The sequence below is a fragment of the Calidris pugnax genome, unplaced genomic scaffold, assembly GCF_001431845.1.
Source record: "Calidris pugnax isolate Ruff unplaced genomic scaffold, ASM143184v1 scaffold171, whole genome shotgun sequence".
NCBI lineage: Eukaryota > Metazoa > Chordata > Aves > Charadriiformes > Scolopacidae > Calidris > Calidris pugnax.
In genome coordinates, this window is record NW_015091064.1 from 1,128,009 (window position 1) to 1,141,499 (window position 13,491).

Sequence of the window (13,491 nt, forward strand, 5' to 3'; positions counted from 1 at the left end):
GCGTCACAATTTCCTCAGCAAGTGGGAAGGTAGTTCCTTCTCGTCCAAACATAATAAAATCTTGGTTAGTACAAGTTTGTGCAAATTTGACCTCATGAAAAGGGGAAAACTGAACAAAGGGGAAGTGGCTGGTGGAGTGGCCTGGGTGCCAAGTGGACAGAGGTGCAGGGTTCGGGCTCCACACAAGTGCTGGCTGTACAAAGCCATCTCTGTGCAACTCTCTGCACAGCACACGATCCAGAAAACTTGTCTGTTAATGCTGTGCCCTTTCTTTGTGAGGAAATTCATGGAATCTAATTTAGATAGCCTGTGTTTTACTGCTAAGGTTGGAAATGTATTAAAGCAAAGTAAAACTACCCATAGGGACCCAAAAGTATACAGCTTTGACCTTAAGCCAATAACCAGCTAGCTCTGCAAGTCTCTTTCTCCTGTTCCTCCAGTTGATAAGCAGAACCTGGTGCTTTGTGTTAATTGTTTTCTGTTTCTATTTTTCCTGTCTTCAGGGTTCTCTAATTCCTTCTGTACCTGACTCCAGTCATACCTTTCACTGACAATGATACCCAGCTTTATTTAGTCCGCGAATTTAATGTGTATCCTGGTTTTGTATTTTGAGGTATTTCAGGGCACCAGGAATATGACCTAGGAGCTGCCTTTGAGGTAGCTGTCACCTGCCTCCATTCTCTGCAGTCAGAGAATCACAGAATGGCTGAAGTTGGAAGGGACCTCTTGAGGTCATCTGGTCCGACTCCCCTGCTCAAGCAGGGTCACCTAGAGCTGGTTGCCCTTGATAGTGTCTAGACAGCTTTTTAATATCTCCAAGGATGGAGATTCCATAGCCTCTGAGCAACCTGTGCTAGTGCTCATTCACCCCCACAATAACAAAGTGTTTCCTGATGTTCAAATGGCACCTCCTGTGTTTCAGTTTGTACCTACTGGTTTGTGTCCCTCTGGTCCTGTCACTGGGCACCACTGAAAAGAGCCTTATTTTGTCCTCTGCACCTTCCCGTCAGGTTTTTATATACATTAATGAAACACCCCTGAGCCTTCTCTTCTCTAGATTAAACAGTCCCAGCAATCTCAGCCTTTCCTCGTATGTGAAGTGCTCCAGTCCCTTAATTGTCTTTGTGATCCTTCCTTGGACTCTCTGCAAGAACTCTATATCTCTTTTGTACTGAGGAGCCTAGAATGGGGCACTGTACTCCAGGTATGGCCTCATCCATGGTGAGTAGAGGGAAAGGATCACCGCTGTGATTGCTTATACAGCCCCTGCTTTATCCATCTTAAAATTCTGGTTTATTTCCACATCTTCTCCAACTTAATTAATAACTTCCCATCACATATTTCCATGCAGTTCAGATAAGAACATAGGAGGATGAGAATGGTCCTACTGATAGACTAGAGGTCCATCTGTCAATAGCAAATGTCTATGAAAGAGAATAAAAATGGGGTGAGTATACAGCTTTACTTCCTCCAAAGTGCCTCCTTACCTCCATAAATGCATGGCTCAGAGACTTCCTAATCAGAATAGGTGTCTATACATTTAATAGCCTTGAAGGGACTTTTCTTCAGTGAATTTTTCTGACTGCCTTATGAATTTACCTAAACATCAAGCATTAACAACATCCTTTATCAAGGAGTCCTTCAGGGGAAGTGTGGTAGATTAGATCAACTGTGTTTTCTGTGTCTAAAAATAAGATACTTTGTCAGGGATAGACAGCAGACTGGACTGGCCAAATTTATCTTTAGTAAACCTTTGTGCCTCTTTACCTTCCATTCACCTCCATGTCTTCAGTTTTCCCTTCCTTGAACTCAGACAAAAGTGCCTGTCTCTGCTAGATCGCTGGTTCTGTCTGCCTAAATGTAAGGGCTACATTTGCTATTCTTCAAACCCTTCATACAATTGTACCCTGCTTAAAAATCTTTTACAGGCTGGATCATGAACAATCCCATGTCTAACTGTGCATCAGCTCTTTCAGAACACCGAGCGAATTCAGCTCTTTCAATTTTGCTCCCACCACACATATAGTAACTTCAATTTCATCCTTATTGATAACTAGTTCTAAGAGCAGCAGTACTACTGAATCCTTGTCTCCTTTCGCTTTATGGAGCCCGACGTTGAGACCTCATGATTATTTTCTCATGTCTAATAGGTGCTGAACTCATGTTGCAGATTGGGAGCAATAATAGGGCTCTTCAGTTTTATCCAGTCACTTATTATCTTTGACAGTTCTATTCTCCTTCCAAATGTGGCTGAAACCATGGATTGTATGGTGGATTCCAAAGATGTCTCAGGAACAGCTGGGTGAGGCACAGGACATAGAGATTGCAACACCTAGACTTTTTTGTTAATGTAGCATCAAGTTTTGGCCACTGTCACTGGGAATCCCTTCCATCATTACGAGATTGTTTCTTTATCAGATTACAGACAAAATATTAGTTTTTCATTATTCTGGCACTGAAACGGTAGACTTATTGCAAAAGCTTAAATTTATACACCCTACAATTATAATCTGGAACATCTGGAAGGGTTAATCTTAAAGAAGTTTATAATTAAGGACAAAAATTCAAGACATATCTTGCATACATGTCTGATCAAACATTAGGGTCATTATTTTATGGAACTGATAAAGGAAACGCTAAATTTTGCAAAACTTTCTAGCTGGCAAGAACAATTATTTTATTTATGTCAAGTTTATATCAAAGTCTGTCTAATACTTAACTGTTCATAAGATTTAATCTACCTTTAAAGTATAATTGCCAAGGACTCCTAAAAAACTGGTCTAGCGTAAAAAATTAGTACAATTATTAGAAATGTTTGCTTCATTCCCTCTGTAGCCTGGCCACCCACTCTAGGTTATTTATGTGCCCATCCTTGGGTTGAGGTTAGGTTAAAATGAAAGTACTTAAACACACCATCTGCAAAGAAAAGTACTGGTATGCTATCATGCTCATTCTGATAAGTAGGACAAAATAAGCCAAATTTTTTTCCTATTCCCATAGGATAGTGAGCAGATGATACTCCCAAGGATTTAGCCTACATTTGGTTGTTAAAATGATGTTTTATTCCTTGATAACTGATAAAGGTATTATTTGTGAGTTTGTAGTCATTATTTATGTATCACTGAAAGTTAATCTTTCACCTACTGCTATATTAGCCTAAAATGATAAAAGCTTGTGATAATTTCTTCATTCATTCCTTGATATTCTTTAAAAGCCAAATTATTTCTACATCTTTGTGGAAAATTCCTCTATAGCTGTGGGTGGAAGGAAGGAAGCTTGTTAAGTAATTCTGAATTCATTTTAGCAAACTTCCCTTTTGCTACATAGAAGCATATTTATGTTTTTAATTAAAAAATAAAGAGGCTGTAAAATGCTGGTCAATTTTGCAGTGTTATGTCACCTCCCATTAATGCAAATATAGAAGATATATTTCATAAAATAAATATATGGAGCACAGATTCATGTGTCTGGCTGATAGTCTCTTTTCCCAGTACCTACTGCAACATAGCTACAACCAGGCTGATGTCTCTCAGCTCAACAGTAATATAAATGTTAATAAATTCCACCAGTTAAAATGTGACGTTCAGAGAAGGATTACTAAACAGGTACTTACATAAGCATTATCGAAGAGTTGTACCTATTTTATATAACTGATCAGTCATTAAGCACAATAGGGAAAAGAACAATACACAGGGGACTTGCAAGGCATTTCGCTTTTTTGTATCTAGACTAGCAACTCGGATAGTATTCAGAAAAGACACAAAGATTATAATAATCAGATTTGCTTTTTCAGTGCTGTCACCGTTACTGGGTTAGCTGCACATCAGATCCTTCCTCAGTCCCTCCCTGTCTCACATGTGCCTCCCTGAGTGGCAGCCTATTGCTCCATCCCCTCTGAGGTTCAGTGCTGCAGGTCCCTGACTCACAGCCCTGTCCCCAGTTGCAGTGGGCTACTTGGCTAACTGTGTCTCCTGAGCAAACCCTGCTGAATTTAGAGCTTGAATGGAACTTTTTTTTTGGTTCAAATTCCAGTAGGGTATGCAATGACTCAGAAAACAGCTTTTTCAACGCAAAAGTTCAGCACTAGGACCATATGACGATAAAAATTATCCCAAAACCAGAAGCAAATGAGTAAAGGTTATTTGATCTAAAACTTAAGTAGGTCTAACTCATGTCAGACGTTATGCCTAGAGGATGGGAAGTCACTCGGATGTAATACTAATCTCTCTATTCCTCTTCTTTCCCTTCCCTGTCAAGCTCAAAAATTTTCAGATGTGCAAAACTGCTCAGAGCAACTGAGCTCCTAGTTATTTCTCAACAAGATACTCCAGTGAGAGACATATGAAAACCACTGGAAAACACTATTTCTTCTACATTCTTTCCATCTTAGCACTTCTTTAAGTCTGAAAAGTTTACTACATGATGTATTTACCATTCCCACAAAATCGATCTGAGTCAGCTTGAAAATCTAAAAAAACAGAATTTAAAAAACTCTGCATAATAAAAGCAGATGTGGGCTTTTATTCAGAAGGTTAAAAAGTACCCTAATCTTAGCATGATTACAAGTCAGGGGTGATAAAAATTCCTCCAAACCAAAACATTGCCCATGTATTTACATTTTCAGTTATCCACTCAGTAAATAAAACAAATGCCCTTTGTGCTGTCTTTCCACAGAGAACATGAGACGGCCCTCCGCTCTTGGGGAGACTTTCAAAGAGATCAGCTCCATTTATATTTTGGTTTCGCTTGCTGCTTTTGGAAACAGGAAAGACATGAATGTGAGGAACTGTCAATGACAAAGTGTAAGAGAAATACAAATATGAAAACACTAATATGTTGGAGCAGAGGACAGAAATCAGGGTAGCAGCTTTTCATAAGTCAAACTACCTTGTGTACTTACTGAGCAGAAGTATAGTACATGAAAGTGTTCAGTAGTTCTCTCCACTTGTTCTTAATGGCAGATGACTTAAATAAAGCTCTTCCTTTCAATTAAGCAAGGCTAAACGCTTTGAACAAACATTTTGTGTAAAATGCTTAGCCAAAAGCACACATTAAACCTCATATAACTCACCCAAGGAACTTATCAAGATAGCAACTCAAGTAAGGCATTTTGGACTTAAAGAAATAATTGCACCGAACTAGGGAGTGTTAGTTTTGAACAAACGGCCATCATTCCAAATAGAAATTATCAAGGAATATTAATGAGTTAATACTTTGCAACTGCAGATTTCTGTTTAATCATGTGCAATGCAGGGATGCTAACCCACAAAATACAGAGTTCTGAGTCTGGAAGCATCATCTCATTCTGCAAGATTCCTCACAGTGAGGAACAAAGCCTTCTGCAAAGGCTACAAAAATGAACAGAGGCTGGTGAAGAAGGGAGCAAGACACGCATCTCTGAGTTGTTCTTCAGGGTCCTAAACCACATAATGCCATAATGATTGTTTCAGGCTCTCTCTAGATGCAGGAATGGAACTCTGAAGTATCATTTTCTCAATAACCATGAAGCCCCCTTCACCTCACCACCCCATGAAAAGCACAAAAAACCCCCAACTGATCATGCTTTATTTAGTCATGGACCACCTCGCTTTTAAACTGCTCAAAGAATGTTCATAAGGGAAGGCAGTAATCCCATTATTCATATCTGCACATAGTGGCATGGTACACTCTGTATCATTTTAGCTAAAAGTGACTAGCATATGAAGCCTGTGAATTGCTGCCCAAAAGGCAGATTCTTCCATAATTGATCATTAATGTGTTTCTTGTACCTTCTTCTGAAACAGCCGGTATTGGCTGCTGTCAGGGACATAATAATCTATTAGACAAACTTATACCGATCCACTGTAGCACTGCGATTCCTAAATGTTGGTTTTGCTTAACTGAAAACAGAATATTAAGTATTTATTTAAGGTCATATGAAAGTAGTGTTTAATTATATCCTACAGAGTTCACAGATGAACGTATTTGCTGTTGTTGCTGTTTTTCCTTTGTGGAGGTTCCCGGTGCTGACTGCAAGATATCCAGTCATTTTTCATCTCCTGCCCTTAGCTGTAACTCTTGTGCTATTTCAAACAAAAACCACAAAGCACTGACCCCCCCAGAAACAGAATGTCATTTGAGATGACAAATTCTGTCATCGCATTGTTGTAAAGACACAATTTAAAAGAGTTAAAATAGATATGCAAATCGCGATGTCTAGCATTCAGAAACGTGCCTGCAGGAACACCAGGTAGGTGCAATCAAGGAAGAAAAATGCTGCTGTTCTAGGGATAGCACCTTGAATTTAAAGACAGGGCTCCAGCTGAGGGTTGCAGAATGCAAATTCCCTTGTTAAACTGCTCCTTTATATATATTTAAAAGCAGAGACCATAACTCAGAAAAGCACCATACATAATTCTTAAGTCCATTTTTCCTGGGGAAGAGGGAAGGCTGCTCCCCCTGTGCCTTCCCTGAGAGGGGGCAGTCAGTGAGCAATGCCTGCTGCAGATCCCCACTGACAAACCCGGGCTGGCAGAGCTGGGGTGTGTGACCCCAGCTACGCTGGTATTGACATGGTTATCCCTCGGTGACCCCAACAGCTACGCTGGTATTGACATGGTTATCCCTCCTTTCCACCAGTATAACCAGTTTCTTTTCAAGGATGTGACTTCACTAATTGCACAAGCTACAGGCAGGCAAATCTCACCGCAGCCGCACAACACACCAGCATCTTTGGCCTGATAAAGGGCTGTAAGAGGCCTTTTCTCAACCAGTTTACTACGTAAGGGCACTTTGCAGAACTGGAAACACAGAAATAAAAGCACAGAAATATAAATGCACTGTTATTTAATGCCAGTTGAATTCCAAGGATAAAGTAAAAGAAAATATACAGCAGGCTGCTTTTCTTCGGTGAAAATCTTTCAGTTGCCTGACAGAGTTTTCCTACAGAACAATAAAACACATATCTGCTGAAAGATGAATGGCCAAATTTGGATGATTTACCCTATGCCAAGAGCCGCAAACTCCTTTTCTAACTGCCTGTTCGTCAAGTCAGTCCTGCTGTAGAGAAGAGGCATCGATGCCAGCCCTGGCCATCCACCCCAGTGCACCCAGTCCACGGGCACGCACTGGTGGCACGACAGCCCCTGCCCACTGCCCCAGGTGCCTGCTCACGGGGCAGGCTCATGTCTACCCACGGCACGGGAAAGGGAGCAAGGCACTCTTGGGGGAAGACTGTTGAGAAACAAAATTAGCAGCGTGGTCCAGCCTTACTCCCAGTTTTCACCTGAAGTCCCTTTAGTGAAAGGGAGCGATGGAGCAGCTCTGGGCGGCAGATGGGCAGTCCTGGTGTGCCACACGGCTGCAGAGTTTAATCGCCGTCATTGTAGGACTTGTGGAGTGTGGATCTTATTGGTTCTTTCTGGCTCTGAACCTCCGGAAGGACCTGTGATACACAAATAATATAGACTTTATTTAGAAAATAGCTCCCACTTCAGTAATAACAGTGACTTGGGTGAAACCAGCCATAAATGCGTGTCTGCAGTCACTATACTCTGCAAGTGGCTTCAAAGGAAGCATTAAAGAAATTATCACAGTAAAAGTTCTTTTCTTAGTGTCAACAATTTCAATAAATTCCATTTACTTGAGTGCTTTTGTCAAAGGCAATTAGTGTAATCTATTTCATTTTTCTGTTAACTGTGTGTTTACAAGACTATTTTTTGTATAGTAAAATACAATTTGGTTGGAATAAAATGTTATAATTTGAGAATTTTCTGCATAGTCAGTCTTGCAAGTCGTGATGGAAGTCTTGTCAGGTTTTAGCATATTTTAATACTTCAGAAAGGTTTGGTTTGCAACTTTTTGTGACAAATATTTTTATCACACATTTAACATCTTGAAGAGACAAAAAATAAAGGATGGAAAGAGCTTGTGACACAATTTCCAAGGAAGATATGTACTCATGAAGGTAAAGAAAATTGAAAAAGAATAGGTTTATAAATTGAATTAGAATAATAATTCCAGCAGTAGAGTTAATGACACACATAATGTATTAGTGTGCATAAGCGTATATATATATACACACACATAAATACATACTTGATATTATCTTTCACTTATTCTCACAAAGGCATAGAAACTTGTACAGAAGTTGGACGGTTGGATAGTGCCACCAAAAGAGCTTGTTGAAACTGAAATATCTAGGCTTGGAGAAAGCCTGGATGTTCTGAGACTGGAAAATAAGGAGAAAAAGGCAATATTGTGTAAAAACATTTTTCAAAAAAGGTTTGTCATAAAAGATAAGAATATTTGCCTCTGTTTTACTATTTTGATTTCTATATTATAAATTATATCAAACACATAATGCACTGACCTTTTAAAACCAAAGATTTTAATAACTTCCCGTGAGACCAGATTAGAGATATATATAAAAATACCTCTTGTTGAATCAGCACTGTCTGTCAGAAAAGCTGTTCTGCACGAATTTCTTAATTGTCTGTAGCCCCACATGTCACCCACACCTTAGCAGGTGAAAAAGTGGAATGGCAGCATTCTCCCCTCCTGTGACAGCTTTGTGCCGTGCAGGTGGACAGCAAGTGGGCAATCATACATAGTGGCATGATTTTCCTTTGCTCTACGTGTAACAGATAGTGAGGAGTCCAAATTGCTTCCTGAATATAATGCCCCAATATCTGCTTAATCCCTAATATAGCCAATCAAAGTACTAAAATCTCTTTGATTTGCAGTTTTCCTTGTCAAAGTCATAATGACAGGTAAGCTGTCAGACCACCACTTACTTTTTAATTTTATACAGTAGCAGAAGGTGTAATTCCCAGGAATACTAGACAGCTGAAGGCCTATGCAATGACAGAAGTAAACACTGGGACAGAGAAGCATGTCTTCAGAAAGGATCTAGTGTACAGGAAAAACTTGTAATATCATTAGAGCCTTGAGGGAGAAGTAAGAGTGGAAGAAAACTGACAATAAGGAAGAGCATTAGGAAGGAGGGCAACATGTAGTCTATCTTCTCCTTCCCTTCGAGTTACATCAACAAGTGCACGAGAAATTCAATATAAAGTTTAAAAAGATTGGGGATAGGTGGGATATCATAGGTCTTCACTACAGGTGCACAACTCTACCACAGAGCATTGACAATAATTGTTATTCTATTTTAAAAAATGCAACCAACCAAACAAAACCAAGCCAGCAAATTCCTTTCCCCAGAGCTGATAGATGTGTGGCTGATTTTACTCTAACTTCTGTGGGCTGAAAATGTCATTGTGGGACTCGAGAGCAAGGCAGACGGTGTGTAAAGCAGTGTAACCATGTGAGGTAGAAAGGACATAAATTATCTGGATTCTTCATAGCACATTATCAAGTAACAGCTGTTTGATGGTGGGGTCACTCATTCACATGCTCAGGAGCTCCAACATGCTTTCTCCCCCCCTGCCCTTTTAAGCACATCAGAACTTTTAAATTATCATAGATCTTGTTATATTTGATTACACATCCCACAAAAAAATAGGGCAGTGGCTTTTACTGGAATACGGTACCTCTGGGAAAGTCATTCACAGGCTTAAATACAAGTTCCTTCAGTTTCACAACCATGAAAGCCATTGCAAATCGGATCCCTGTCTTCTGCTGTTGGCTCCTCCAAAGTACAGAAGCTCACAGTTGCTGTAGCACTGCATCTTTATGGAAGAGGGAGGTATAAATGGCCTCACTATGGCACTCCGGCTGAAAATATCATAGGAAATGCAGAAACGGCCCTAACAAACTCAAAGCATGCGATTACTATTTCTGTCAGTGAATTTTGAATGAGGTGCATGGTCTTGGCCCAGACATGCAACATCTAGAATTTCTGTCTCTTTCTGGAGAATCAAGATCTAATTTAGCACAGGCAAACACATAACACAGACTTTTGTTTTTGTGCTCTCACACTGTATTCACTCAGTTGTAAGAATCTGACAATAGCAATGTATAGAAGCTGTAAAGCATCTGGCTTCTCTGCAGTCTATCAACAACCTACAACTGTCATAAGAATAGCTGAATACTAGGAACAGGTCAGATGTACAAAGTTCCCATTTCAGTAGCCTTCACCAGCTTGAGGAGCCAAAAGCGGGTATCAGCCTTTGCCCAAACACAAAGGCAAGCTTGTATCAGCAGAAGGCTCCCTTCAAAGTACTTGGAGATTTTAGTCTCAAAGTTTCTTTTACCTTATCAGATTACCTTAAGTACCAGTTAACAACGCAAGCCTAGACACATAGATGCCTTGAGTATTTTAAATTTTTTTTGTAGCTTAAACTTTAGGATTTATCCTTACAGGAAGGTTTTCAGTGCCAGTATCATTAACTATACTGATAGAGTTAACAGTTAGCTCCTCTGGTCTAACTCTCCCGTGTGGACGCACTTACCTGGAACATACTATTTTAAATCTTTTCAGATAGCTTGAAAATCACTTCCCAAGTGGCAAATTGAAGCGATTGGGGGCAACCCTGTGCCCATAGAATAAGCTCATTTTGAACTCTTGTCCTACCTATATGACTTTCTCCCCAGGGACAAAAATGCTTTAAAGTCCATTCCATAATACTTACTTGAGTATAATTACTCTTAAATGTTAAGAGTGTCCACAAGAGGATTTAGGCCAGAATAGCAATTTCAGTCATATGCAAGTGCAGAGATATACACTTTCTTGTATATGCTTTACACTTTTCACACCTAATGAAGGCAATAAGGAGTTGTGGACTGCAGTAGCAAGGAGGAGGTGCTGGGCAAATGTAACTTAAGGAGCACACACCTTGACAAACAATATATGATTAAATGAATTAGGCTAGCTAAAATAAGTCATGTCTCCACAAAGCCAGTTCTTGCACACGTCAACAGGAGACTGAACGAAGTAATGTAGTCTCTTCCTTTGGAGTAGGAATGTCAAGCCTTCAACAAATCCCTCATAGAGACTAATAAGAAAATTAGGTAGTCATTGGGCAAGCGGCAAAGAACTGCTATGGATTAGACAATGGCAAACTAACAAAACAAATACTCAATTTTCACCTTGGCAAAGCCTCTGTGCTAAGTCGGTATTGAAAATATTCATAAATAAATCAGGAATTAAAGAACAGCGAGATGTAATCGCTCTTGTAATGCAAATAGTAATTAACAACAATATTTGCATTTGACACAAAGCTCTGAGGATAATAGAGGCTGGAAGTGCCTGTAAAGAATCCCACCAGTAGACAAATGGGAAGCACAGTGGCAGAAAAATTCTAGCACTGGCAAAAGTATGGCATTATAAACTCGAAATTGTACCAGACACTCGGAATTAATCAAGAGCCCAGTATCACACTGGATTAGCTCAGTCTCCTGTAAAAGGTCCACCAACAACTGGGTCAGAACAGGACTGCAGAGGTTAAGGCAAGACACAGAGCTAATACTAGCTTTTCTTGCAATTAGGAAAGTAGTGTTGGAAGATGTTAAAAATGACCCGTATAAGAAGGTAGGTAAGTAGAGCACTACTGCTTGTGCAACATGGAAAACTTCTGGCAAAAATACAAAGCGTCCCAAGATAAGTAGCAAACCAAGAAAGAGGTCTAGGTAACCCTGACAATGGTGAGGAACATGGGGACAGACTGCCTAGAGCTGAAAAGTAAGTTAAAACAGGTAACAAAGAACATTTACTCTCCCTGTTTCCATGCATTGTGGATGAACTTGTGGAAATCACTGTCCCAAAATCATCATCAGGCCTGAAGGGATTAACTGCATCTAATGTTATTTATAGTTGTCTCAAGAAGGGGAGCACTCCGCGCTACCATCCACTGAGTCCCTGTGGGGGCTTGGAGGCCACCCCGTCCCTGCTACATGGGCTTCCCACAGAAGGAGACAGAGACCACAAACCTGGAGGGAGAAAAGGTGACTTCCCCTGCTGTGGTGAGGGCACATGGGCCCCCTCTCCATGTCACAGAGAGGTACAGGTGCCGCTGCTTCAGGCTTACCGACGGGAGTTAAAAAGAAATTTTCTTTTTGAATAAATTATTCCATCAGGTGACTTTGATACCTTCTCCTGTACTAACTAGTGCCAACCAGTACACTGACTCAGAGGGAAGATCTATGCCATTAATGCCGTACTCCTCTGATGAGGAGGATGACATGGAAATGTCGCAAGTCCTCAGGGACTGGCAAATTGCTGCCAGAAATCGTTCTCATTCCATTCTCATTGGTAGCAGCGACACCAGACACTTGCCATTTAGACTGAGAGACATGCAAAGGAAACAGTCAAAAGTCTCACAGGCTGGAAAAGGCCAAAGTGCAATTTCACCTAATTAAAAACTGAGACAAATTAATAGCCTACAGTTCCTTCAGTGACCCTTTGATTTTGAGACATCTGAAGAGGGTTATAATTTTCAGAAGAGGAGTGCTCAGCTTCTCTGAAATATGTAGCCCCACAGAAGTCAGCCTGCACCCCTGAAGGTGGCAAACCTCCTCCATCCCTCCGCTGCCCACCACATCCCTACTTATATATTAGAATCTGAATCAACACCCTGGAAAGAGAAAAATGTCAAAGTGCTGACACCATCAACAAATATCTTGAGCTTACAGTGAATGAAATGGTCAAACCACAAGTACCCCAGTACTGTGGGATTTAATCAGCATTTGACCTCCCTGCTGTACGTACGTCTGCATATGCAATGGAAGACAAAAAAATATACAGATATCCAGTTATTATCAAAATAACAAAAGAAAGCCCCAAACAAAGCTTATAAATATTCTGAAAGCATCTCACATCTATCAGAGAGCAAAGTATCCCCCTCCCTCCCCACTGCACATCCTAGTGCCTCCATCTTTTCCCTGGCATGGGTTTCCCAGTACTGCCATGGCCAATGCTCTACGTGTCCCACCGCTGTGTTGGGCAGAGCCTGCCCACCACCACAGGTAGCTCCAGCTGGAAGTGAGACGGGCAGGTTGCCACCAGCCAGGACAGCCAAGAGGCAGGAATTACAAATATTTCCTTGTTGGATCATGCTGTTCTCCTCTCCAGGCCTTATTAGCAGGAGAGGCGCAGGGTTAGCTCTGAGGTGGGAGACTCAGCATGGGATGAGTTGGATTTTAAGGAGCACACATCGAAAGGATTCAAAAGCGTGAGAGAAATACCAGCAGCAAGACGAGAAAAGCTTGGGGATCTGGAACGGGGCAGGAGGGTGAAGCTATAAGGGGGAGGAGGGAGGAAGAGAGTATCAGAGGGACTAAGAGAGGATAAAACAAACTTCTGTCATAGTCCAAATATGATGGTCAGAATAATAGTGCTCTGAGGTGAGACTGAGGTTTTCTACACAGCGTCAAAATGAAGCGTTAGATAAACCTTGAAGAAAAAATGCCAGCAAAAGGCAGGAATTAAATGATGCCCATGTGATTTTTCCAAGGATGCAGACGAAGGTGGATCCCTGACCATTAATCATGATATATAAGATGACAGTGTTTAATTGAGTTCAAATTATAAAAAGCATATATATTTGACTTGTG

At 40.7% G+C, this 13,491-nt stretch overlaps 1 long non-coding RNA gene across 1 annotated transcript; it reads right to left on the reverse strand.

The window, feature by feature from the left end:
- Positions 1–6,810: 6,810 nt before the first annotated feature.
- Positions 6,811–8,344, reverse strand: LOC106896652. The gene is made up of 2 exons (XR_001413659.1): positions 8,077–8,344; positions 6,811–7,423 (listed from the first exon to the last, which is right to left on the reverse strand). It is a non-coding gene; the product is annotated as an uncharacterized LOC106896652 (long non-coding RNA).
- Positions 8,345–13,491: the final 5,147 nt, after the last annotated feature.